Source organism: Pezoporus occidentalis, unplaced genomic scaffold, assembly GCF_034315485.1.
Source record: "Pezoporus occidentalis ecotype Australia unplaced genomic scaffold, CSIRO_AGI_Poc_V1 ctg3, whole genome shotgun sequence".
NCBI lineage: Eukaryota > Metazoa > Chordata > Aves > Psittaciformes > Psittacidae > Pezoporus > Pezoporus occidentalis.
The window spans coordinates 17736264-17763016 of NW_026914940.1; the positions used below are offsets into that span (position 1 = coordinate 17736264).

General features: G+C 36.4%; 1 long non-coding RNA gene across 1 annotated transcript; it reads right to left on the reverse strand.

Annotated features, from left to right (window-relative positions):
* Positions 1-2982: 2982 nt before the first annotated feature.
* LOC134168041 (uncharacterized) lies at positions 2983-24407 on the reverse strand. Its single transcript, XR_009966382.1, has 2 exons — positions 24113-24407; positions 2983-3243 (listed from the first exon to the last, which is right to left on the reverse strand). It is a non-coding gene; the product is annotated as an uncharacterized LOC134168041 (long non-coding RNA).
* Positions 24408-26753: the final 2346 nt, after the last annotated feature.

Here is a 26753-nt window from a genome sequence, read left to right on the forward strand (position 1 = left end):
ATGCTGTTTAACCTTGTTGCAGAGATTAAAAAATGAGGAGTAACAGGATAAAGTTTTATCCTTTTAAAATACCATCCTTTAAATAAAGATTTCTAAGTCTGTCTTATCAAGTCTTCTGTGTTATTTTATTCTTGCCTTTCCTTTGTGCTTTTAACTTCTTAAAGGAAACATAGTGCAGTGGTGGTCAAGAAGTTTGTGTCATTTCCTGTGAAGACTGAGGCCCTTCTCCCTCCTCTGGACAATCGATATTTACAGGCCATGACTTCAATTGGGTGGCAGCTTCTGAATGAAAACACAGGAAAGCTTGTACCAGGTAAAACCAAACTCCACTCTGTAGTCCATTTTTCAATAGGAGAAACCCTATATAGCAGTTGAAGTCTAAGAAAAAGGATAAAAGCAGGCCCAGAATATAGGAAAGATTTCCACGAATATTGGTCAGGAACATTCAGAGGTGATGCTTTTTATTTGATGACTATAGATCTTCTCCCAGTATTTTCTTTTTCCAATCATGTATTTTAAACTCTTTTGAACTTTTAATATTTCCAGAGTTCCAGACTAAAGACATTCTTATTTTCGCATCATCTTGTGCTGGAAAGTGAAAGATAGTCAACAATCATTCCCTGCCCTACACCACTCATTATTTTAATGGACTATATGTTCCTTCCTTATTTCTTGCTTCGTTTGTTTTATAGAAAATGTTTTTCTTGCCCTTTTCTTCTTGACTTCCTCCTTCTCTTTACCCTGCTATTGTATTCTCTTTGTAATGGAGTTACAATTCCTGTTTTCTTTTCTATTGTTTTCTAATGTTTGATTTGCTTTTCTGACTTTTTGAACAGGAAGCGGATTAAATAACAAGGTAAATTCTAAGCTTCTCTAATATGAGCTCTCTCTCACAGTTGCATATGCACTGAAATGTTTGCAGGTTCAATCATAGACCAGATTTTTTCAAATGCTGTTAATCAGAAATTTAAATACAAGTTTGCAAAACCAGGAAAAAAAACAGTTCATAAGAATATTTTTTTAGAAATAAAATGTATATTCTGTTCTCGTAAGTTATTTAAGACAGATTCTTGGACTAATATTATAGCAAGTTACTCTAATAATTTTACAGAAAGTTACATTCTAAAAGCAATGTTTCAATTCCATTTCTAAGGAAAAGGGAAAAATTCTGCTCCTTTTGCCCATGTGAGTGCATAATCTGCACTCACTAACACTGACTTAAATCCAGGGTAACATCATTGACTTAACTGGATCAGATACAGCTTTGGAGCTATATAGCACATGGACAAAATTCTTTCAGGAAAACTTTTTATGTGACAAAATCAAAAATTGTTAACTACTTTAAAATAAAACCGCTTGTTAGAACAGTGGATGTATTCTCCCTTATGCAGTCATTGCTAAGGACATGGCATTTGACCCTGAAATTACTTACGGTATGAAACAAAGCCCAGAAAAATCAGGGAGAAATCTTCAATTTGGCTCTGTATTTGTAAATTCATTCTTCTTTTCAGATATGTATGTTCAGATCTATTTGACATCAATGTGCTAAAGCTTACTGTCATTTTTACCAATTGGTTTTGACTAATTCAGTTGATGCAATCTGAATTTTTCCACACATATCTAAAATCAGAATTTGGCAGAGCATCAACAATGTATCTTTAGAGATAAGACATTTGCATAACTTTCTTCATACAATGTACTGCTGAATAAATATTTTATCTAAGATCAGGATCAAGTTGTTCCATCATCACTTCCATACAGGAATGGAGGACTATTTGACTGCAGTACCCAATATTTGCTTAGCATATTCTGTGTGAAGGCCATGTGTTTGTGGCAAGTTTAAAGCATGGTGGAACAGTCACCTTACACAACTACACAACAGTCATGTAAAGTTCATTTTCAGTTGCCATAGGTAGCGCTTCTAGTTCGGTAAAGAAGTTGTACTTACTGGCACTGGTCTTCATGGCTACTGTGCAGCCAGTGCTCTTGAGAGCAATTCCTCATTCCTAAGAATGAATCACTCGGAAACTGCGTGGTAAATAGCTTTCATTTCTACCCAACAGGAAAATTGTCATTTGAAATATCAACATTAGCCACTCCAAGGAGAAGTCATCAGAACTGAGCCATTAGATAAAAAATAAGTACTCACAAAATATACAACTTAACATCAGCACAGGAGTCTTTGGGCAAATTTGCTCTTGCTTTGAATGGTGTCATTTAGGTTATATGCCACCCTAGATAAATCTTTAATCTTACGGCAAACATGCACAACAATAGGAGTTGCTCTAAGGCCTGAAGATGGGTAGCAGAAGAAGCTATGGTTGGGAAGATTACACTATCTCAGTGCTGCAGTATTTCTTGAAACATGAAAGTAAATCCTGTTTAAAGAATAAATAACAGTAGCGTATTCATGTATGACCACTTGCTGCATATTTTGATGTGTTCACAGTTCTGTGAAATATCAGTGCAAACAGCTGGTTATTTTTTTTGTTCTTGAGACCTGAAATCATTCACTTGTGTGTATCTTGAACCTAGGGCACTAGCTGCAGCAGTTGTAATGCAGTATGCACTCTTACACGCATACATCTTGTTCCCTTAAATAACTTACCAATCAATAGCAAATTATAATATACAAATATCCAGTATAAGGCATTTGGCTGACAAAACAGACATCTGGATTTTATATTAATTTTGACAGAGTGTGCTTTGCAAATGTTCTCTTTATGTGAAAATGGAAAAGCAAATGTAAGGCAAATCCTTAAAATAATTTATGCTACACTTGAAGCCACAGAGATATGGTCTAATTCAGGGTTTATGTGAACAAGGCGTTGGTTTTAACTCCTCTTGGAGTCCCACCTAAGAGGCCCATGGGAAAATGAACTTGAGATGGCTCAAGGAGCTTGCTTGTGCCAGTGAGGCAAGAGGAACTTGTGTTGGTGCTGAAAGGAGGTGGGGCCCACGAAGTAAGAGAACTGAGAATGATTATATTGGCAGAGAGTTCTGTTTATTCAGTGTTTGCCACCAACAGGACTACCGTGTTCTTGTTAAAGTTTCTCTGCATGATAGGTAGCAATGATGAGGATATGGAGGCTCAAGTATGGCTTTTGGGGGCAGATTTCAAGTTGCAATTGCTTCTCAGTGATTCAGATGATGGGCATTGGTGTTGAGCACATAACCCATAGATCAAACTAGAGGTTTCTCTCCAACTTTCGTACTCTCGGTCTTCCCCAAATGGGCCACAAACTACAAGGAGAAAAAGAGAAGGGATTAAGAAAGTACCTCACTCAGTAACTATTCCATCTTTCTTTTTCTCTCACAAGCTGTATTTCAGCAGTTTCATGTTTCTTTACTTCCTGAAGACCATCTGTTGGGCTTTCAGCTGCAATGTTCTTGGTCACTCATGTTCCCCACTCCTCAGCATTGCTTGGTTTCCCCGCTCCTGCCAGATCCACTCCCCACTACCCTGACATCAAATCCTAAATTTTATAGCCATGTCTACACTAGTAAATAAAATGGACTAGGACACATCCAGTGTGTCCCGAAAGAGTAAGGGCAAGAAGTCAATAATCTGCACAGAAGACATAAGTCCCCTTTAGACCAAAAGAGCCTCAGCTGGTAAGATATTTAGGGAAAGTGTTCATATTCCTTTGATCCAGTGTCACTCTATCTGTTGCATGGCCTCTGAAGGCATTTATGCCTATTTTCCCAGTGGTTTCAGTATATTTTCATGATAGTTGTTCACAAATAGAGCAACTGAGGAATCTTTTGAACAATATGAACAAACAGGACCTCAGAATACTTAAATCATGCTTGGTTTGTTATTCTGAAATGCCTTTACTGACATTTATGGGGAAATAAGTTTTCTTTTTCAAGAGCGTTCTGTAACATCCTGGTAGCTTCAGCTGAACATTTTCCAGGACTCACAAAAAATTCAGGCTGGGTCAAAATAATAAAGTTAATATTTCATGCAGTATATTTTAGAAAATTAAATAGGATGGATCAGCAAAAAATGCAGAATTATAAAGCTGGTTAATATCATTTTTAAACATTATAAATTAAGCTGAGAATCAAACACCATATAAAAGCCGTGTCAGACACTGTAGTATCTTCTGGATTTATTGTCACAAGAGAAAGCTGTGGCTGACATGTGTGTAATATCATTCAATTAAAGATCATTGAATCACACATTCACTGAATATGTGTTTTTGAATGCTACTAAAAAAATGCCCCAAACCTTAAGGATGATTTCCAGAAGTTCCTTCCAACCCTAACAACTCTGTGATTTTGTGAATATTGATTTTTACTTCTATTTAATTTCTGCTAAAATTAAAAAGAAAAAAAAATAGAAAATTATATCTAAACAATGCTGTATTTTCCACTATGTGAGTTCAGCCAAACCTGATTTACTGAAGACTGTTTTGATTCACAATTTTAAGTAATTTTAAAAGTTTTGATTCTGTTACCAGTGTTTCTGCTAAGTCATATTTTATTCCATGCACATTCCATTGTCTTGTGAAAGAAAAAGAACAAGAATAGAAAAACTTTCACTTGTTCAGCTGTCTGATGCCTTACATGAATTCTGATCATTTTGATCATTGGAGTATCCCCCTCATCATTCACCCTGGACTCATTATGACAACTTACCATAACTTCAAGGCAACTTATTCTGACAACTTAAAGGGTTTGACTCATTGGCAGATTGGCATTCTGCTGGCATCTTCACAGTGAGACACAACTGACTAGAATTTTGAAAAATCTCTATTTTCAACACTAGAGTGTGTCTATACGTACAAAGTAGTACCACAGGAGGTGAACATAACTGACCAAGTAATGTAGCTGTGGTAATTTCAAGACTCCAAGTAATTTGGTCAGGCCCATCTCTGCAGATATGCACTGCTGTAGATATGGTGATATTGCTCTCTCTAGCTGTCAGCTCTACAAAGTGCCAAGCATTAGTAAGAATTCAATAATGAAATTATAACTATGAATATTAACGCAATCTGAATAGATTGCTTGCATTTATTCTTTGAGAACAAGACAGAAAACCAAAAAGCTCTGCTATTGATTCAGTGGATGCAGATTAATAATGCTGGCATTTAGTTTTTCTTCAGTGAAAAGTTTCTTGTTATAAAGATGTAATTGGAAGGATAGAAATCATTGCTTAATTTGAGGTTAATTCTGGGAGAAGAAATTCAGCCAAAAAAGGGGAAAATTCAGAAAACTTCACGTTAGTATTTGGGAAAATATTTAAGTTTTTAATTTTCAAGCATTTGCTTTTTGAAAATGACAACTGTTTAAAAATTACATTCCAAATATAAAACACCAAAAGTTTTCATATTCAGCTCAAACAAATTATTTTCTATCCTATAAAATATATTTTAGGCTTTGTTTGTTTTGTTTTGTTTCATGTTTTGTTTTATGTTTTGTTTTGTTTCACCAAAGAAACAAACAAACAAAACATTTTTTTTGGTGTTTTTTTTTAATTTCTCTTAAATATTTCTCTTACGTAGATTAAAAAATCCCCAAACAAACAAACCTCTAATGCATTACTTCCAGACTAATATATCTAGTAATTGCAAACATGCATGTTTATATGTAAGTCCATGCTGTGTCTCAAACACAAGTTCTTGTTAAGTTGCCAGTGGTACTATTTCTGACAGAGAAATTTGCTCTCTATCACTGGCCTAATTCTGCAAGAGAGTAAGTTACCTTCATATGTGATGACAGCATTGATTCACTTGAGAAGTGTTCACATAGGCGCCAAACATTGCCCCCGAATGTGGTAAATTGCTGAATGACAAAAATCTGGGGATGCAGACCTCAAATTTGGTTTGCTGTTTCCCAGTGAATATTTAGCAGGGGAAGAGTGCATCCAATTGCTCCTATTTCAAGACTTTATAAAAGATTTTTCGGTCCATGTACTCTGGTTTAAAGAAATTACTCTCTCCAAGAATGATCTCTGAGGGCTCTATTAAACAACAAACAGTTCCTAACCTCTCTGAACAGAAGCCAAGGAAAAGCCACAACTGATACAGAGACTGGCTCTGTACACAGACGGCTGATTTGGCAAGACAACAACCAACAGACTAAAGAAGGTCTCTTTTGGTTTGCATTTCCTTTAAATCTCTTAGCACTGAACTTGTAAGAGTTGTAGGCAGGCTGGTGTAAGTAAAAACATTTAAAATGATCTCTTTCTTGCCATGAAGCCACTGGATAAACTGGGCTAATTGTTTGAATTGGTTGAGGCAGCCACTAATTTGGTGACAAAAGCTTTTTAATCCAATGTCACAACATCTCTTTGTTACACGTGTTGAAATGAAAGTGGCCTCAAAAAGGACACTATAATTATTTGTATATTTTAAGCCTTCTTTTTTTTTTTTTTTTCCCATACAGGGATCTTCCTTTAACTGGAAGGCATATGGGCCATGATGTTCCTTGTGTTTATTTTTTCCCCGTGGTTGTTTTTCCTGTGTACATCCTTAAACAGCTTTCTGGCTGACCTGTATGCCTGTTGGCTGATATCAGCTGAGAGAGTTGAAGTGTCTTGAGAATACCCTCAGCATTAGAACCAAGATGTTCAGCTGACACAAGAGCCAAATAATTTTTTTGGACTCTCGAGTTATATGGGTAAATTTAGAAGAATCTACTTGTACCTTTACCAGAAATGCAGAAAAAGTTTATCAAGAGTAAAGTGTCACTAGAAAAGTTCACATATATTTTAAATTCAATTATATAATTATCATGATGATTATATTATATATATGGCTATTATATATATATAATCTCCAGATTTTTGTGTACTGATTTCTTTCCAGCATAAACTGTAATGGAGTAAATAGTAAACCAGTATGTCACCTACCATGCTAAATTCAACACAAGCAAAAACTGACACTGACTAAGCAGAAAGTCCAAGTATTCTGGAAATCTTTCCAGTTCTGAAAGGCTTTCTAAGATTTACAAAAATTCGTTAATACTGAGAGCCTCAAAAAATTCCCATATTTAGAAACAATGCAATGCAGTAGCTTAAAGTAACCTGGAACCTAGAGACAATCACCAGGAACATTATCTTGGGGAACTGGGTCAGCATGATGCTGGAGTTCTTGCAGCTCCATTGACATTACTGGAGTTACATTAATATAAAAGGACAGTTTAGACCTGGGGTCTGGCTTTACATCAAAAATTGATTTGTTTAAAGACTTTGCATTCATTTAAATGTAAAAACAATTGTAGTCAGTCCCAATACCGATATGCTTCAATAGCTGTTGTATATAAAACTGGATGCAGATTACTTGGCTTAACATGCATCTCCTGGTTTGCCATTTTTGAAAGAAGTCATACGTTGGTAAGTTTAAGACAGTATCTAATAAATGTCACACGAAGACTATTCTAGTCCTCAGTGCCTTGCAAATGAGGTTATTTTTACTCCACTAAAAAAAATGGAGGCATTTTCTTCATGTTGTTATGTAGTGTAGAAAATCAGTCTTTACCAAGACTGTGGCTCTCAAAGGCTGCTTGGCCCTACAGGAGGACACATGACCATAGAAAGTTACTTCAGTAAAAAAAAAAAGAAAGACTGATTCTGAGAGATATTTTAAGATCAATTAAAAAGATTCCTAAAATGACAAACATTTATTTTGTTTCTCTCCCTGCCAGACTATGACTGTACCAGAAAAGACCCAATTCAGTTGCCTAAACAAAGGCTCCTGGTGCCTCTTGAGATGTCCTAAGGTAGGACAAAGTGTCACTGGTGGACAGCACACAGGCCCTACAGGAGACCTGTGTTGTTCTGGAGCAGCAGCTGGAGGCTAGGTGGTCTTTGTGACAGCCTCAATACAGGCAGCTGAAAGGAGGCTGAATACCAACATTTCTATTAGTAGTAGGGCATCAGAGAATAGAAATGCTGTATATAATGAACATGTTCTGTGGATATCTCTAGCTCTGAAATGAAGGTTGCAACTCATCCTAGCATTAGGACTTCAGTTGAAGTTGAAAATAAGTTTAGGGAAATATGGAAATTTCAACATGACAAAGGTGGAAGTCCACAGTTCTGGTAAATTATTTTATTAAATAAAAAAAAAAAGATGGATATAAACATCTCTAACACAGTAAACTCTTGGGAACAAGTTTTAGAAACAAATCAGTAGGATTCTAAAGGGATAATTGAGTATTGTAAGGTTTCTTTGGTTTTGTGTGACCTACTTTGTAGACAATTAGCTGACAAAGTGCTGAGAAATATTGTAAATGATTTATGACAGTAATAAAATTCTTATATTTCAGGGTTTGCAAGAAATGCTTGCTACTATTTCCCACTGGCTTCAGGATTGCATCCTGTCTTCTCTGATTTAATGCCAGCAATGATAACTCATTCCATCAGCATGTCCCATTTTGGTTACAACAATGCAATTTACTTAAGCTGGAAAGCATCAGCCCTGGGAAAGCTGCAGCTGGTGCAGATGCAGGAGCAGTTCTCTTCCTCAGACCCATCAGTCACCAACCCCTTTGTTTTACACTTGCAAGCCCACACACCATCTAAACTGCTCTCTAGAGGTGAACTCTATCTTCTCACCAATTAAGTAAAATTCCATGGGTCTGTGTGATGCCCGCTTGGAAGACTCAGGTAAGGCCATAGAGTTGATGGGATGAACTCAGGCCTAAGAGAGACTGTAGTTTCTGTGCCATTTTGCTTCATGGAAAACACACTTCAGTACCTTCCTGTACTGTCTTCCTTGTATGGCAAATTACTGTATTAAAAATCATTTTAGTATTTAGACAGCCAAAATAAAATAAGTAGGATTTGTATCAAGGTGAAATATAGTAATATTTGTTGCACTTTCTATAGGATGAAGGAAGTTCCTGGTCATTGAGGCAAGTGGAGATATTAAATTTGTTGGCTTATCTATATAATCAAATTTCCATCTTTAACATACCACCCAAAAATTATTGTAACATATCTTATTGCTAATTCTTAAGGTGCTCTTTAATACTGAGAAGCCTTTTGAGTTACAGTATGAATGAAAATTGCATCTAAATGTAAAGTTTGATAGGACTCTAATTGAAACCCCTCAGTAATGTATAAATGGAGTTTTACATATGTATATATAAAATGCAAAGGCCAGAGGCTATAGACTCTCTCTTTTTCTAAAAACTCCAGGGTTCATATATACTCATGCATATGAAATATGTAACTCAATATGATGTTAACTGTTAACAGTTAGTTTTAGATTTGTATGCAACCTGCAAAACTTGTGAAACATATGGAATTGCAAATAGTATTAATGAATTTGGGAGTGATCAGCAGTACTGAAAAAGTGAACTTTTTAAAGACATTTAAGTTTGAACATTTTAGTACTATACATTAATATTTACTTTCCACTGTGTTTGCATAGGCTACGTCTAGTTGAAGGGGCTGTATGGGAAGAAACTTTCTAGGATAGATCTGCTATGGTAGTTATTTGTGTCTGCTTGTTGCCTTACCCACAGTGGATGCTTCATACAGCTTATATATTCTTTATTTTAAAAGTACACCTTCTTGGATTTCAGTGCTGTGCTCTGTTGCATACTGTATCCAGATGCACTGCAGTGCATGGATTATAGCACCCTAAACCGTGGGAAAAGCAATAATGACCAGAGGTGTATGGGTACCCCAAGCACATCTGCCTTATGATTGCACTGTTGAAGATAATCTCCTGGTTGTAGCCACTTTATAATATTTTCTGATTCATATAACAGGGTGATCTTGCAGCACCTGAACTGGACTCCTTTAAGACAAAACAAATCCAGGACTTCTCCAGACACAGAGGGGTTGGCCTTGGACCATATGCAATTTCACACTGATCTACCTTTCCTCCTCCCCAAATGCAGGTAGTGTGCATCTTTAGAATATTTCCCTATTTATGCATAACCATTGCTATTATTTTGCTCAGCTCTGCTAACAGAGATATCCAACACCTGAAGGAGCACTGACACTCTGCTGTGTTGATCTTCAGGAATATTTAATGGAATATATATTTTGCAATAGTTGGGAGGGGATTATATGTGGAAAGCTTTTATTTTCTTACTGCTTTTGTCTATCACCTAGTTTCTGTTTTGAAAATACGTTAATTAAAAGAAAGCTTAAAAAAGAACCTTCTTACACGATGTGTGGCCTGTACTTTATAAAGTCACTGAGAGCAAAGAGCATCCAATTAATATCAGAATATAAAAATTGTGAAAAATCCAAGATTTTAAAAAGCACAAAAGAACATTGAAAAGTATGTGAATAAAAAAATCAGGAGGAAGAACAAGAAAAAAAAAAGGAGGTGTTGGTCAGGGAAAGAAATGTCACCACAATAACCATAACAGTTAAAATCTTGATAACAAAATATGTAAAGTATTTCTAAACCATACTGCAGCCTACGCACTAGCCACAGGGTAAGAAAGACCTCACATATGCAAAGACATTATTGAACATGTAATCTTCATAGACAAGACCAGTTCCATATAGTCCCAAAGTTCAGAGAGGAGCAGTCAATTACATTTATTGTGAATATATTGTCAAGGATAGACAAGGTTCAATTGTACTGAATGGTTCCCGAGGTCATAGAATATCACTTTGCTAAGGCTTCCAGCTGGCAAATTCATTCTCTCACTCTCTCATTTAGTCCCTTGTGTTTATTTTATAATTGTACTCATGACAGCAGAATTACTAAACCTGCCCGTGCAGCCACAAGATGGTTGTTTTTAATGAAAAGTGTGTGAAAATTATTAACTGGTCTGTAAGCAAGTGATTCAAATTACCCAGTTCAGTCCTGATCTCATGTTTCTAATTAATGTCCAACCTACAGTGTGATTTTTTCAGGGCAGATTCAGCTTCTGTAATTCATTGTCCAGGAAGAAGAGATGAACTGGTTTACCAGATTTTATTAGTAAATAATAAAATTCAAGACTGCATTTGTGAATTGTGTCTGGCTATATTCTGAGAAAGCATGGTAGAATTAGTGTAAGTATTTATTGCATTTGGGCTGTAAAACTAGTTGGTTATTCTGGGCCAGCTCTTTGTTATCAGAGGCAGTCTTATCAGCTAATCCACTGTCTAAAACATAGCAGCCATATCACAGAATCACAGAATCACAGAATCCTAAGGGTTGGAAGGGACCTCAAAAGATCATCTAGTCCAATCCCCCTGCAAGAGCAGGGTAACCTAGAGTACATCACACAGGAACTTGTCCAGGCGGGCCTTGAATATCTCCAATGTAGGAGACTCCACAACCCCCCTGGGCAACCTGTTCCAGTGATCTGTCACTCTCACAGTAAAGAAATTTTTCCTGATGTTCACATGGAACCTCCTATGCTCCAGTTTACACCCATTGCCCCTTGTCCTATCACTGGACATCACTGAAAAAAACCTAGCTCCATCATCCTGACACTCACCCTTTACATATTTGTAAACACTGATGAGGTCACCCCTCAGTCTCCTATTCTCCAAGCTAAAGAGTCCCAGCTCCCTCAGCCTCTCCCCATAAGGGAGATGTTCCACTCCCTTAATCATCTCTGTAGCTCTGTGCTGGACTCTTCCAAGCAATTCCCTGTCCTTCTTGAATTGTGGGGCCCAGAACTGGACACAATATTCCAGATGTGGCCTCACCAAGGCAGAGTAGAGGGGGAGGAGAACCTCTCTTGACCGACTAACCACACCCTTTCTGACGCACCCTAGGATGCCGTTGGCCTTCTTGGCCACAAGGGCACATTGCTGGCTCATGGTCATCCTCCTATCCACCAGGACCCCCAGGTCCCTTTCCCCTTCACTACTGTCCAGCAGGTCAGCCCCCAACCTGTACTGGTACATGGGGTTGTTCTTCCCCAGATGCAAGACTCTACACTTGACCTTGTTGAATTTCATCAAGTTTCTCCCCGCCCAACTCTCCAATCTGTCCAGGTCTCGCTGAATGGCAACACAGCCCTCTGGTGTGTCAGCCACTCCTCCCAGTTTAGTATCATCAGCGAACTTGCTGAGGGTACATTCAGTTCCCTCATCCAGGTCGTTGATGTAAATATTAAACAGCACTGGTCCCAGCACTGACCCCTGAGGGACTCCACTAGTCACAGACCTCCAGCTAGATTCTGCCCCACTGACCACAGCTCTCTGCTTTCTTCCTTCCAACCAGTTCTTGATCCACCTCACTACCTGATCATCAAGCCCACGCTTCCTTAGCTTATCTATGAGGATGCTGTGGGACACAGTATCAGATGTCTTACTGAAATCAAGAAAAACCACATCTACCACTCTACCATCATCCATCCACCTAGTTACTTGCTCATAGAAGGCTATAAGGTTGGTCAAACATGACTTCCCCTTGGTAAAGCAATGTTGGCTGCTCTATATGGCCCTTTAATTACATATATAATATACCATTGCACAGCCAAATCCTTCACCAGTGTCCTCATTCTCTCCTAGTAAGTGTAGAGTTGAACAACAGCCCATTGCCAAGGATCTTACTAACTAGGGGGCTAAACACATGTCTTTGAAGTATGCATGAAAGAAGAATAAAGGATTCCAGTAGTGTCTGAAATGTGGATTCTGTACAAGATTGAGGGACATCACCTTCAGGTGTTCACAAGTTATTCCACAGGAGACAGAAGACTGCTGAAGATCGATGTGGACCAAGCAAGCAGAATCCTTAGATCCTGGGGAAGTCAATGCACTTAGAAGCAGAAAGCCTTTGGCTGATTGGCTGGGTACCTCTCTAGCACTGCCAGTTCTATTGTCTAGATGTCCATAGGCCATAATTCTGAGTTACACAGTGGATGAAGATACCTAGGTTTATGGATTCTGCCTCTGTAAACACGTAGTTTAGATCCTAAGAAGAGATAAAGAATGCCATCTGAGATGTCATTATTATCTGAAGTGGCCTCCATCCTCCCCTTCAGGAAGGTAAGAGTTGCTTTGCTGCTGTGTCTTGGTGTCAACTTTGTATGGGTGACATCCTGAGTTACTGAACCAAGGCCTAAGAGAGAAAGAAAACCTTTACCACTTTGCACTGCAGGGAGAGAGAATTTATTTTAGCATTTTATTTCTGTGAAGACTTCTACATTGTTCTGGCACTGAATGTCTAGAGCAACAGGTGATCATGTTTTTTTGCAAGACAGTGGAAACCATTTAATCATTACTTTTTAAATTCAATGCCTCAAAAGCAACTCCAGCATTTGCTTCTAGCATTTTGCTTTGCTTTCATGTTCCTAAATAGCTACTCTGGGCTTTTTGTATGAGAGCACTGAAATTTCCTACTTTGCAGTATGCCATCTTCCCACTTGCCCAGGACTAGCCATTTTATGTTTCAATAAAAAAAAACAAAACAAACAAATATTGTTCAGAAATTCTGTCTTAAGATTTCCTAGGGTTTTTACAAATTTGATATTAAAAAAATTGTTGGATAAAATCCAGAAACATTCCAGAGAGCAGATAAGGACTTTACTGCTGAGTGCCGCAGCCTACAGAGGGCATGTCCTATTGGGCCTGGGTCCAGAACCAGACACTAAACATTTGGCAGACAGGCTTTTTATTGCATTTTCTTTTTAATTATTTCTTCTTTCCTTTAGCTTTTGTTAAATTCATGCAGACAGTTGAAATCTTGGTTTTCTGTTGAATTTAAGGCCACCTGTTCATACTTTCTCAAGTACTGCTTACACTCCGTGACACCCTCACATTGCCACAGATTGGTAAAAATATACAACTTTATAGAGGAAAATGAGGGTTCCAAACTTACTTTTAATGATATTTTCTCATTTATTTTGACGTGGTGTGTGAGCCAGCATTTCTGTTTCTGGCAATTAGGACTCTCAGACAGAGATGTCATGCTCATAATACTGTAATTCTTGGCTTTTTTTCCCTAATTGTAAATCCTTTACCTCCCTGAAAGTAACATTTCCCAGAAGTGGAAAACTAGTCATCCTAGCTACTTAACAAACAGAAAAACTCTCCAGATGCTACTGTCATGCAAAGGCTTAAGTGAATTTAGCATTAAGTATTAAAAATACAAGTGTCAACATTGTGCCAGTACTTTGCAATAAACTTCTGCTGGTTTAAACTGCAGATACTATCATAAAAATGTAGCCATTGTAACTACTAGTGTGAGATAGGTTCTAAAACATAATTTTTTTTGTTACTGACACAAGAAATTGATTTATGTTGTGCATTTTTCGATATATATTTAAAACAAGAGAGGAAGACAAAGACATGGTCTTGGAGAGTTTATATGTAAAATTACATGACTGAAGTATACTTGACTTCCTCTAAATTCTATATATATGTTTCCAATTGAAAACGTTCCTGTCTGAAAATGTGTATTGGAATAGGAATATATCAATTCCACTGGATTATGAAGGAAGACTTGTAAATTTTTTGAAGGATTATAGATGAGCTCTCAAATTTTCCAAGACCACTTTTTTGTTTTTTTCCATAACTTTGCAGGCTGAAGCTGTGAAGATTCCCCAAGCCACCCTATTCTGTTGGAGCTCTGCAGCTGGAGAGTTTATGAAGCTCCAGTGAGATATTTTTGAATAAGTCAATTCCATTTCTTCTGGATGGAATATTTTAGGATTTTCTTCCAAAGGATATGTTACATATCTACTCATATTGTGCATGTATGGTTAGATCCACATCTTCCATGCTAAAGCACTAGGTTTTGATACTAAAACTCCCTACACATGGGAAATTTAAGTTCTTAAACAGGTCTTACAAATTTCCTTACACATCTTTCGATACTGGGGAAATTCCCTATTTAACTGAAGATTATGCGTCATTTCTTTCAGAGTCAAAACTCTGAAAACACGACGGGAACTTTACCTTACCTCTGTCTTCAGTTACTATTGCAGGTAATCTGAGATTTAGGAAAATAAATCTTTTCCTTATTGCTCACAGGTTTTTCCCACCTTAAGAAAAATAAATAATAAAATAATAAAAAAAAAGGGCAGAATTTTTTGCTTCTCTTTGTTGGGAAAGAGGGAAACTGTCAGGCTGAAGGGAAGCTTTGGTAGAGTGTTATTTCTTTGCCAGACGGCTATGTCTACTTCCACCTAATGACAGAAAGACTCTGAAAAAAAAAAGTGTTTTTTTCCATTTTGATCATGACATAATGTCCTGGGTTCAGAAGTCATGTCATTCATAATTTTCCATCTCCAGGTTTGCATCAATTTAAATGAAACAGGAATTTGACTTGTAAGTGATAAGAAACTGGCTTTAATGTTATATAGTTAAATAGTTCAATCTAAACTAAAAGAAAAATACACTGCAAGTGATTTCTCTTTTTTTCTATTCAGAAGTGTAATTCTAGTCATTGTCACTTTGTGTTAACTCTGTTTAGCTCTAGGTATAGAAGGCACAAAAGTTAAATGCAAGAACCTCTTGTATTAGACGATGGGAAGAGAAGGGGAAGTGAAAAGAGCACCTCTAGACAGTGACTGAGAAATTGCTCTCCAGCATCACCTAGCTATGTCCATTTACTACATGTAACATGGAACTAAGGGGCAATGTTCTTAACCCACTTTCACGCTCAATCTGTAACCTCAACTCATACAATAGCTTTACACATCCCTTTGCAGAGGGGCACATTCCCAAGATATGAGTAGTTACTATACTGTATGAGGTCACGTCCACTACTTTCATCAGTCAGTCCTTTAATATTCTGCTCTATTTTTCTTGCTATTGTATAAACCCGAAGGTGTAGTATTTGGTTTAACAAGATCAGACCCCATCTGCCCACCCAAGCTAAACAGATGTTAAATAAACCCCTACATTTTGGTCACATTTTTTTATTTTCTAATGTAAATTATAGCAGTATGTCATTGGTTTATTTTATGGGTGATTAAGTGATGTTTATAAAGATTTTATTACTTAGTAATGTCTTTGTTCAAAGCATGAACAATTGCTAGGTCCTTATTTACAAATTTAAGAACACCTGGGGAATTCAAGGCATTGGCAGACAGAAATTCTGTACGAAAATCATTAATCCTCTGGGTTGACTTATCTACATCTGAAGATGGTGATGAGAAGACATTTTGTTAAGCATACAAAGTTTCTTTCTCATCTTTCATTCCTTACTGCTTAACTTCTGTGAAGTCCAAAATTTTCAAAGATATCCAGTGTTTAGATCAGCAGAACTTGACTTGCAGACTTCGTGAGTGCTTCTATGGAAGTCAGTTCAGCTACAAAAGATGGCAAACTTCAACCAGTGTACTTTACTATAAGCTTCATGCCAGAAATTTTATGTACATAGAACCTGGGAGACTAGTGTATAGACCGCTGCACAGAATTCCTTTGGTTTTACATGAAAATCACTGTTGGTGGGGTTCCTGTGAAATGGGAATGCATGTTTTTACATGTCTGGTTTTTTTAAACTGAACAATAAAAATGAATTGTGACCTTGTTTTGGGAGGGAGTAAGGGGGGGAAATACTGCCTCAGTTTTTTTTTTTAAAGATAAAGGCTCAGTTTCCTATTCATTCTTTTCTATTTCTTGGCCACATTTATCTTCCTGCTAGCCAGTGGGACTTTAGAGTGAGGATCTTTGAACTAGAGCTGGTCTGAGCGATACACTGACTTTTAAACCTTATCAAGAATCACATGCCAAAAGAAACCTAACAAAATATTCACATTATTGTTAGTGTTATGGAGTATAGCAGTGTATAGAAGCCTCAGTCTACTACTGTACTACATTTATGTTAGTGATGTACCTAAGTAAAATGAGGAATAGATTTTTCCTAAAAAAAAACTTCCAGAGTTAAGAGGCAGCATAGCAAATAAATAGACAACAGTATCTTTATTGATGGTGTTTATAGGTAAAGAACTGAGCCATAGAAAGATTGAAGCACTTAATATCACAGAGGTAGTTTGTGACACATCCTGGAGCTGAGCCCTGATCACTTGGATCCCAGCTGGAAATGAGCAAGTATGGTTTCCAGAAAATAGTGTAAATTAAAACAGAAAGTCATAACATCTTGTCACTGATCTGTGTTGTATAAAATCAAGTTAAGCTACAAGGCTTCTGTTATCAAGGAACAGCTTGATTTAAAGAACAATTCATGTCCCTGACCACCAAATAAATTCTTCTTGAGCATCTTTGCTTTTAAGAACAGTCCTCCATGACAAAGATTCACAACTTACTGAATACAGTTTGATGTAGAAATACTACATAATGCCTAATTTTTAGTACTTCTGAAGTCAGGAGGAGTTTTATCACTGGTTTATGGAATATCAAAAGTCCAACATATTGTATCACCTGAAACACATGCTAACCAGAATAGATATTTATTGCTGTGCATAACTGTTTCCAGGTGGGAACTTCAAGAAAGGACAGAACACAGATTTGCACAGAGAAAGGGGTTATAAAAAAAAAAAAAACCACAAAAATTTAAGAAAAATGCATTGCACAAGGTTTAGTAATAGAAGCACTATTACAAGTTCATGTCCTCTTACATAAAGTCCTGAAATCAGTTTGGATTAAATACTAAAAACAAATGGATGTAGACTGCCTTAAAGTAGAAGGAAATATTAAGTATAGTCCATGTTTGACATGGAGCAGTTTGTTGCAGTCATGTGAAAAGATACATGCAAATTCCATTCAAAACAGAAATCATTATCTAGATCCCCTATGTGGATGATGATGAGTAGGAAAAATATATAAAATGCTTTTTAATGTCAGTTTCAGGCCACACATAAAGGTGATATTTGTCAGTTATTATATAGCTAATAAAAATATGCATGTTTATAACCAGATATTTTTTTCATATATTTATGTTTTTAAAGTTTTTTCGTTCTGAACATAAGCAGCTCTGGCAATTGGAGTTATTAATTTTCTCTTAATTGTATTATGATATTAAATGAATGACAAAATAGGAAGCTATTTGTAAATAATAAAAATGTATCCACAGATTTGTTCTTAACTTTTTCACCAGAACATAGAATCTACCTTTGAAAATAAATTGTGACTGTTGTACCTTTCTTTTTTTCCCCAAACAATTTAAAGTTTACGTGCCTTAAAAATTCACTTTCTTTTCAATGGTATCTTTTTCAGTAATCTTTGTTAATAAGGAGAAAAGGGTTAATCAGAAACCCTTATGTAGAAACAAAATAGCTATTGGAAGAGCTATTAAATGACTGTGTGAGACACTTGAAAGGCCAAATAAATTGCAGTTACTTCAACTATCGATGAGATGCGAGTTGGGTTCGCACATTGAATCAATTATACTAAGATGATAACTGGCAACAGTTGAATAAGTCTTAATTCTTTACCTAACCTAATAAGGCTTATATAAGACTTTGGGGAATAGCTGCAGACTATCTTAAAGCTTTCATCTGAAACATTTGTCAGGATTTCCTCTGAGAAGTTTGGAGGACGAAACTATCTGAGTATGTCTTTCCCAGAAGGTCTTCAACCATAACATCTTGCAAATACTTTTTTTTCTGTTACATAAATTTTGTACCTTTACGTTTTACCTCAAGATTTATTTTATTTGGCTCTTTCTCAAGCCACCTTTTTCTTATTTAAAAATTCTCACACTTATCATTTACACCTACATCTCTTCTACAGTATGTAAGAGAGCAGCCCTTCCTCCCCAGTGCATACTTTTATGCACCAAGGTTTTTTTTAAGTAACAGAATTACTGGAGTCCTAGATGTTTTGGTTGGTCCAGAGTGGAAGTAACAAAGTATACATACTTGAATACAAAGATTTAAAAGAATCTCTTGTCAATTATAGTTAGTAAATACCATTTCTGACATGGGAAAGATTCAGAGCACTGGAGAACTCTGGAGCAACCTTGGATCAGCACTGGACCGTTGTTGCAATAGAGTAGAGTCTTGGAATTAAGTAAAGAGCTAGGACACCTCAAGGCTTTTTGAAATACTAGGTTATGACAGTTAGATTATAAACGACATAAGGACAACATTAATATGGCATAAAGTGCAGACTAAGCTATTTTGGAAAAAATTATTAGAGAAAGAATCAAAAGGAATGGGGCTGTATGATACATTAGCAAACACCCTGAGATTTCCACTGAGGATGAAATAAGAAAGCACAACAGGAAATTTGAAATCTAGGAGAAGAATACTAATTTTTATAATTTTTATATTTGTATGGTGATAAAAGTTCTGATATAAATTATTGTGCCTTCATTTGAATTAATGAAGGCACAAAAACAGCTGTCAACTGGTACAGTTAAATGAAATTAAAGCTTAGAAAATGTTGCATAATACGCAACCACTGCTGAAAATTGCTTTAGTTTCTAGTTGTTAAATAGAAATTAGATAACTCCTTCAAAATTTTGTGCTATCACAGGGTGAAATTACTTGCAACCTGGCCCGTTTCACAAAAAATTTTATTATTTTCTTAGCTCCTTTACAACTCTGAGAGAGTGAAATTAAGTCTGCATTCTGACCACAATCTTGTGTTGAACTAAAATTATTAAATTATTTAACTTTCTAAGAGTTTTTTCAATAAAGCTACCATTTAAAACTTTATGATTATTTTGTAATATAGCAAAGCACAAAAGAATTCTGTTGTTGCATCACATATAGAAGAAGAAAACTTAATTAGGTCATTTTCCTAAAAGTGGCTTCTTATTCAAATATGAGTGTTAGAAATAATGAAATAGAGAAATAAAACAGAAATTAGTGGTATGTAAAATTAGTTTTACTTCCAGGTAAACACATGGGAGCTTATTACAATGTGATGCCTCAACCTAAAATGCTGGACTACTATTCTTCATGTACTGACTAGAGCAATACACACAAAGACAAATATCTGCTGGAGGATAGGAGAAGAAAGATATTCTGTTCCCCTACTTCACATCTAGTAGAAATGTAAAGCCAAAACAGCTAAGAAAGCATGGTGTTGTGCAGTTAGGAAAGAAAGAATAATTTAAGCTCAAATAAATCCTGCAAGGAAAAAAAAGCAGGAGAGCAAAAGGTATTAACAACAATAGGTGACAATACTCATTAAGATGCTATACATCCAGAAGCATCACTCCTTTGTGTTAAGCATGATGAAATATCAACAATGTCCTCTACTGTTGAGCACAGATACTTTTCAGATGAGAACAGTTGGCTGGAACATGATTGTTGCAGCAGAAATGGCCATTGGTGTAAATGTTATTTCTGATTACTGACCACAGTAGTTCTTACAAATGACAGGCAAAAAATGTTGACACAGGTGTTTGACCTGATGTCATTGACAGTGTCAGCTGCAGTTCTGCTCATAAGAGTAAGACAAAAAAGAGGAGTGACAATGGTAGTGCATAAACCACTGTCATAATATGACAAAGTTTCAACTTTGGTATAATTCCTAGCCAACACTGTAAACTTAATGCCTTGTTCTGTCAATTCCTTGATATATCATGAGCAGTGTCTCAATTTTGTCTTTAATTTTCATGAAATAATAAGTTATTAACTTCTTACTCATTTCTCATTTGGGTATCAGATTAAGATTAAAAAAATAAAGACAACTAACCAGACATCACATTATTTAGTGCTCATGTACCATAAATAACAGTAATGTCTCTCACCATGAAGACTGCACCATTTGTCCTCTCCTTTCCTGAGAGCTGCTACAAATTTGGGGAGAGTGTGCAGGTTGACTCCTGGGCCACAGATGAAAATCTGCATTGCATGACTCATACATCACAAGAGCCTCTTTCTCTGCAAAAGGTGCTGCTCCTAATTTTTGTAGGTGTTTTTGAAGCATACATGATCACCTCCAGTTTTGTCTTCATGGATTATTTACATTGATGCTAGTCTAACTATGTAATCTAAGACATGAGCAGCGACAACCATGGGTAATGCCAGATGATGTCATACAAAATCCTTGACTTCTTACTATCAAAGCTTTCACAATTGTAAAACCGTTTGCCAGCAGTGATCCTGAAGAAGCCTGTAGGTTCATGAAGGTGCTATAAATAAATTTGCAGTTAAAACTAGTTCAAAGTTTTAAATACAAAGTTGTGTTTTATACATGGGATTTGAATTTTGAATATTTATTTTTATAGAGACAGTACTTTTGTAACTGCATGGTGTAGCTTTAGGTTTCTGTTGAATTTCAGTCTTTAACATAAAATTTCTAAATATAAGATTAAAATATGCTTAGTACAGATTTAACAACTTGACATGTTTAATAGATATTAAATATTAAATTTAAAATATTAGTGTTGCTATTCAAAAGATTCAGAAAAATTCAGTTTTAACCTTGAAAAATGGACATACAGTAATAACATCAGTCAAATTTTGCCAGTGTATTGGCCATCCAGTGAAAGAATCATCTAGATAAAGCTTGTTTCTCAGATGTTACTGGAGATTGCTAGCATCATTCTTCAAAGAGTAATGCATACTGACTTAGATCTGTTCTCATATAAAGGTTCACAGTAAAAATATAAAATTAAATCGCATCAATTCTCATGTAGTATTACATGATTATGACAGCTACAGGTTGGGCAGAGAAGAGATTCAGAGCGGCCCTGCAGAGAAGGACTTGGGGGTGTCAGCTGATGAGAAACTTAACATGAGCTGGCAGTGTGCGCTCACAGCCCAGAAAGCCAACCGTATCCTGGGCTGCATCAAAAGTGACCAGCAGGTCAAAGGAGGTGATCCTGCCCCTCTACTCTGCTCTCGTGAGACCTCACTTGGAGTATTGTGTGCAGTTCTGGTGTCCTCAACATAAAAAGGACATGGAACTGTTGGAACAAGTCCAGAGGAGGGCCACGAGGATGATCAGGGGACTGGAGTACCTCCCGTATGAAGAAAAAATAAAGGATTTAATGTCTTCTAGAGGTCAATGACTCATATATGAAGTTAAATGACTATTTTTCAGAGGTAGTATTCATCTGCTTTTCTTATAGACGTCTGAAGATTAAATACACCAAGTATTTTAATATCCAAAGTTTGGGACTAATAGTAGGTTTCAGGCATTTCACCCATTTGCATGACTTGTGGAGGCACTTATGGTGTATGGGATGTAACACTGAACAGAAGAAATCCATATTTTCAAGTGCTTGATAAAAAAGGTTGTGTTTGCAACTCAATTAAAAACAGCTGAAGGTGGGCCAGGAGCGTAACAGTGATTAACAACTCCATTTATGTTGTTAAACTATAATATATCAAGAAGAAACAGCTAGACAATCCTAGACTTTACAAGACTTCTGGATTCTGGGAAAAGAAAAGATTCACAACTTCAGTCAGTTTCTTTAAACAGTGCACTTTGCTCACTTGCACTATTAGAAAACCCAGGCTGAGTCTGGGTCAACATCCAACTGACCCTGTGCTTATGTATGGACTGACTCCAAACTAAGCAATGGAAGATGACTTTAGGTAAGATGCCTGAGCTACTGGAGGTAGAATGCAAAAAGAAGTGCTGGAAAACATGTGAACCAAAACTAGAATTATATTATGTATCCAAATCCAAGAAATTTCTCATAGGCTTTTCAGAGAAGTTATGTCAAATGCCGTACATCATTGAGATAGTAAACCTGCAGAAAGCCAGTATGGATTACATTTCTTGGATGTGTAAGCCCAAACCAGTCTCCTCCCTGAGATCTACCAGGGGGATTTTAAATTACAAGGAACTTCCAAGCCAACACAAATACAGTATCAGCATTGGTGTAGTGCCTATAAAACATTTGAGAAGCAAAAAAATAAACAAATAGCAAATGTGAAAAATCAAACGCATTAAAAGCTATATGACAACAAAGACACTGAAATTCACTATGAAACCATGTTGATTCAGAAGGATTAAAAAGATCAAGAAGAATAAATTAAAAGATATAAACTATATCCCACTAAAAATAAAATAAAAATGTCAAGAACATATTTTTATTTTATTGATAAATGGATACTTATATGTGATCAAGGAAATACTTCTTTATTTTTAAGATAAAGTGTAATAAATCAAAGCCACATGCAACACACATCTAGGAAAAAAAGAATTCACTGAAATTATAATTAAATAAATAAATCTGATTTATTTTTTCAAATGCAAATAACTAAGGTTCACTAATTTAGATTGCCATGTTTTAGTGACATGGTGGAAAGATGTCAATAGGAGCTCTCAAAGAATTTGTATTTTAGAATATAAATATATTTTACAATTTAAATTGGCTCTAAAAATATATTCATATTTAATACTGCATTTCCAGCTGATTCACTCTTGAGCAACTCACTGGAAGGGATGATGCTGCTTGTCAAATAACATTTTGAACCCCAGCTGATCTATATAAAAAGCTGTCTCCACCCCCATGGAGTTCCAGCAACAACCACCTGTACTTCAATATTCACAGTGATCTGTTTTGAAAGTTGCAAAAGCAGGGTCTTTAGCAATACTTCACATAAAGATAGGAGACAGAATAGAATTTCAATTCTAAGTTTGTTCATGTAGCAAATGTTGTGCTTCTTTTTCCAAGTTACAACACCAAACTCATGGATCACAATATTCTCTGTCAGAGCCTGTAATACACCACAGTATTTCAGGGGCAGCATGGCCTTTTCTAATCCTTTAGTGTTTGATGTTTACCTCTTCTTTTTAATATGAGATGACCATCACTGTAAAGTTCACTTTAAGATGTTATTTTCCTCCACCCTGACCAAATACCTAAGATGATTTGAGACAGCAGCAAGCATGCCACCAATACAGCTCCCTCATCTGTACTGCCATTTCTCTCAATACTTCTTGGCCTAGTAGAAAAAGGGGACATATCATACACCCTGCAAATATGACTTTAATCTTTATTCAACAGTTGCTGTATTGAGAGCACAAAATAAGATCTTCTATAATCTGATTTTTTTTTTTTTAAGAAATAAAAAATAGTTTAAAGTCTTTGTTCTGGAAACAAAGCAAATAAGGGAAAACAGAAATACCTTGTGCATATAAAATGGACCCCACTATTTTAAAGAAGACACACAACCAATTTTACAGTTCAAGATCTTGAAATGTGGATGTTTGACATTAGAAGACCTAGCATTTTATATCTACCTAGGATTTTATATTTACTTTCAGAAAGGAAGTGCTCCAAGTCAGGAATTTAGCCTTCAGGAAGAAGCATTGAGATCATGTAAATGGTTAGATGCACAGATTATTCTGTGCTTGTATAGTACACACCACATTGCAGTCTTGATCCTGACAAAGCCCCTGGACATTAGGATGATTCCAGATAATTGGAAAAATAAGGGGAGCACTAACAAAAAGAAGACCCCACTTGGAGTATTGCGTATAGTTCTGGTGTCCTAAACATAAAAAAGACATGGAAATGTTGGAACAAGTCCAGAGGAGAGTCACAAGGATGATCAGGGAACTGGAGCGCCTCCCATATGAAGATAGGCTGAGAAAGTTGGGGCTGTTCAGCCTGGAGAAGAGAAGGCTGCGTGGAGACCTCATAGCAGCCTTCCAGTATTTGAAGGGGGCCTGTAAGGGTGCTTGGGAGGGACTCATCATTAGGGACTACAGTGGTAGGATAAAGTGCAATGGGTTAAAACTTAAACAAGGGAAGTTTAGATTGGATATAAGGAAGAAGTTCTTTACTTTGAGGATAGCGAGGCACTGGAATGTTTTGCCCAAGGAAGTTACGAATGATCCATCCCTGGCAGTGTTCAAGGCCAGGTTGGAGGAAGTCTTGGGTGGCATGGTTTAGAACGAGGTGTCCCTGCCCATGGCAGGCAGGGCTTGGAACTTGATGATCTTAAGGTCCTTTCCAACCCTGATTATTCTATGATTCTATGAAAAAAGGGCATAAGCGGTGCTACTGACTGCTCATTAGCATCTGAACCCTGAGGGCAGGAAAACATCCATTTTAATTCCTTTTCCTTAGCTGTCTAATTTGTATCTAGTAGATTGTGTAAGTTGCAACTAGCTGGCAATAGATGTCAGCAGTAGAAGGCATGACCATGTCGCTTTGCAAATAGGAATGTGGGTAAGAAAAGGTATATCCTGCACTTTCATGGTTTTTACATCGATATAACAATACTTGTACTTACATTCTTACACTTGCTGAGAGGACTTGATTTTCTTTGCAAGAAATTTTCCATTAAGTGGTTATGCATGGAAAACATCAAACAGAAATGATAAAAAGCCAGATGAAGTGAGGATTAGGAGGCAGGATTAAAATTAAATAGCTACAAAAGCAGTAATGGTGACATATAAATAATGTACATTAAATCACACAATCAGCCAAATTCATCTGTGTTTTATCTGTACAAAATCATCCTAAGAGATGATGATAACTTGAACTGGAGATGTTCAAAAGAATTTATTGTTGAAAATTACAATCACATGTTTTGAGTCTTTTGAATAAAATCCCGAGGCAGATAATGTTGCACTTCAAGGAAGCAATAATGTAATTGCCAGCTACATCTCTTATCAATGCATTATTCAACTGTAGAACATATACCCGAAGACCTGACTCACAGTCATGAGTATGCAGGTGCCAAAAAAAATACAAATTGTTGCAGAAACTAGCCAGAACAGCACATCTGCAGGAGAAAAAGAATAAGCTGTTTATCTAGCAGTAGCCAGTACAAAAAGAGAAGTAGTATGTTAATTGATGGTAGGAATTTAGCAGGTCTGAAGCCAGTTTTTTACTGAAGATTTACATAGTGGAAAGAAGCATCTTTATCTGTGTGAAAAGGACTGCTGATGCCAGGAAATTCGACTGTCTGCTTCACAGGATTCATGAAAGTCTCCTGGACAACCAAAGTCTTGATTTTGCAGTCTTGAGCACTTTTTATATCTGTTTCTTAAAAAACACCACGTATGCTTGCTTGTGCATAATATGCTTGGTGCTCTGAAAGTAATAATCAGATAGTAAATAAATACAAGAGTGAGGAAACAAAAGAATAAGACCCTACATATAATAGGCTGTCTACTGCCTTTTATATAGCCAGAAATATTTCTCATGTCCACTGTGTTCCATGAGATGTTAATTCTCTGTGTCTAATCACTGCCCTGTTTGAATATCCTCTCGAGTCACCCTTTGCCCATTGCTACAAAAAAAACAAGAGAACCTTGTCTTCTCTTTTTTTGTGGAAGGAAAGTATGGTGCTCTCATGCAAATACAGAATATCTTGCAATGAGATGGTAAATAATTTGCAAATTTCTAGACTTTGAAAGGAACTCGTCACTTTTTAAGCTGTCAGTTTGAGAAACATTCAAGACTTTCATCTTGCAAATAATTGTAACCACTAGCACAACATGTAGTGCCAGGATACAACCTATTCCCTTTATCTCTATTCCTACATTACCTGTAAGAATTTTACTATCTTTTGAAGAGGCTTATTCTAAGTCACATGCTGAATTGTAAAATGAACCAAACATTTTCATTATGTTTTGTTGTTGTACCAGAAAATAAGCATTAAAAAATCATGGTCATTTTATTATTTTGAGCGGCGCATATATCTTCTGATTATAATTTCTATACTGAGATTCATATAACACAGGCGCTTTCTTCCTGAGTCTAGTGTATCTATTATAGCATATAAAATACTTAACTTTAATATTATGTCTAAAGGTTTGTAATGCATTTTAATGAAAGTGCTTTTTCTATCTCTAAAATCTTCCCAAATCAAAACGTCTGTATCCGTGTGCATTAAGCTGTATGGATATGAGTGAAACCATGCAACTAAAAGCAGGCAATATCTGTTTTCTCGAAACTTCCCCTAAAAATATCCCAAGATTTCTGACAGTTATGGAGGTTAGCCAAATTTCTGGGCAATGTCCAGTCCTGGTCTGCACTACTCCATGAGATAAG